General features: G+C 34.8%; 1 long non-coding RNA gene across 1 annotated transcript; it reads right to left on the reverse strand.

Moving 5' to 3' along the window:
- Nucleotides 1-655: 655 nt before the first annotated feature.
- Nucleotides 656-1,739, reverse strand: LOC129718366 (uncharacterized). Its single transcript, XR_008726883.1, has 2 exons — nt 955-1,739; nt 656-890 (listed from the first exon to the last, which is right to left on the reverse strand). It is a non-coding gene; the product is annotated as an uncharacterized LOC129718366 (long non-coding RNA).
- Nucleotides 1,740-2,178: the final 439 nt, after the last annotated feature.

Raw genomic sequence — 2,178 nt, forward strand, 5'->3', positions numbered from 1 at the left:
TGCTTGAAAACGAGGAGATAAGCCTGTATTACACTGTTTGCCTGCCACGCTTACCATGAAAAACCTATACCTAAGTAGAAATCACTCAAAATCCTTTTAAAGCGCACAAACTCAAAATTTGAGTAGAGAGGCTATACCTACTTCTGAGTTGTATGATCATATCTATAATTGGATAACGAAATATACCTAAAAATTGGTACCATATAAGATAAAACAGATACAAAAATGACTTGTTTTAACGCATATTGGGATGTTTAAGTTCATGATTATCAACAAAATAGGTAGTTTTAACGATTAAGTTCGTCAATTCAACCCATAACTAATTTGTTTTACAGATCATTGGTAATGCCAAGTGGGTAGTTTTAACATATCAGTGAGTTAACTTCACCCTAAACTAAGTAGCTTCTAATGACATATTTCTACAAAAATAAGTAATTTCAACCTAAAATAAAGTTCGTTTTACTCAATCCTATAGTATTGAGTACCCAAAAGTAAGTAATCTGGTATGAACTACAAATTGGGTAAAAATTACTCAACGATCGATAAAACTACCCAAAATTAAGCTCAAACTATTCACTATAAGCATTGAGAATTCCTGCAACAGAAATTGAAAATTTTGGTTTTTTAATACAAATAAAACTCAAAACACTAAAGATAATGTTTATAACATTGTTTATATTCCCTCCAACAACCGAAAGTTGCTTATCACACAATCGATCTTGAGGTGTGTCCGTTCGTTTTCTTGGTGGGACCTTCAACGCTGTAAATTTCCGGAAAACCAAAATCTGGCCCGTGCCACTCTGGCGCACACCAGTAGTTCATTCTCTGGTTCAGTGGCCCCGCAGGCGATACCACTTTCTGTGCGGGTGGTTTTGCTTTCGGAAGGAAGTCTACAAGAAACAGGATTTTTATTAGACTATGGAGAATTTTGCATTTGAAAATCACAAACCTTACCTTTCGCTAATCGATGAGGATATTTTATTCATTTTGAATATTTCAAAGCAAACAAAATACAACTCCAAACCTTCTTTCACTAGAAACCCGAATTTTAAGCACTCGTAGAAAAAAAACACTGTTGATTTCACAACTGTTTCTTTCTTGACAGCACTGGCAGGTTAAAAATTTTCATCCAAAATTAGGTAAACAATAACCTCTCGAGCAGCGAAAATTCGAAACATTTCATTCAAACATAGATATGGTGCATTGATCCATCATATGAGTTTTTTCTACAAATTTCACTTAATCAAAGTTACTCAAAATCGCAGTTCGCTTAGGCGAACTCAAAAATTGGTAGTTTTCGTACTCATAATTAGGTAGCTTCATTTAACCGTGGAGAGGGAGAAACGAATACTACACTCAAAACAGATAACATGCAAATATAAGATTATTTAGTCCCTAGATAAGTAATGTCGCTAGTGTGCCCATTGTATTCGAGGCAAATCATGTTGCACAAAAGATCCCAAGCACTAGAGTCGATTTGTCGAGATTCGACTTGAAAACTGCTTTGAGAATCATGATCTAGTAGACCTACCTCTATTTTTAACCTTGTTATGGGCAAAAACTGCCAAAGGAAAAAGCAGACTACACTGAACCAAATTGCTCGCACATGAATGTGTTATCATTGCTTGACTTTAGCTTTTAACGATTGTATATCATTTTAAGTCTGTAGTACACTCTTTGTCTAATGGTCAAATATTTGACCATCTGACATAATGGTCAAATTTATTTGACATCATGGTTGTTGTTTTTCCGTGTTTGCCCCATGTTAAAATTGGAGAGTGACAAACAATTATATTTTACCAAATTTTTATCTGTCGAAAAGTGACAAATATTTGACGTTCGGTCAAAGAGTGTAATACAGGCTTTAGCACTGATTATCACCCTTTGCTTGCGCAGTTCAAATAAATAAGGGTAACACTGAACAGTTAAAATGATTGTTATTAACTATGGGAAAAATTATGGACGAGCACATCGAAAGTGAAACGGTGTGAAACTGAATCGTAAAACAGTTCATGTTTGTGTATGATTTCACTAACCCATTCCCGGCGGAGAGTAATCAGATTTTACCTCGAAAAATGACCTTCGAACTCTTGTTATTCAGCAACTACGCGTTCAATTAATACAAACTAGGTTGCGTATTTTAGAATGATCTGTTCTCAAACCGCATTTAATAGTTTA

The sequence above is a fragment of the Wyeomyia smithii genome, chromosome 1 (assembly GCF_029784165.1).
Source record: "Wyeomyia smithii strain HCP4-BCI-WySm-NY-G18 chromosome 1, ASM2978416v1, whole genome shotgun sequence".
In the NCBI taxonomy this organism is placed as follows: domain Eukaryota; kingdom Metazoa; phylum Arthropoda; class Insecta; order Diptera; family Culicidae; genus Wyeomyia; species Wyeomyia smithii.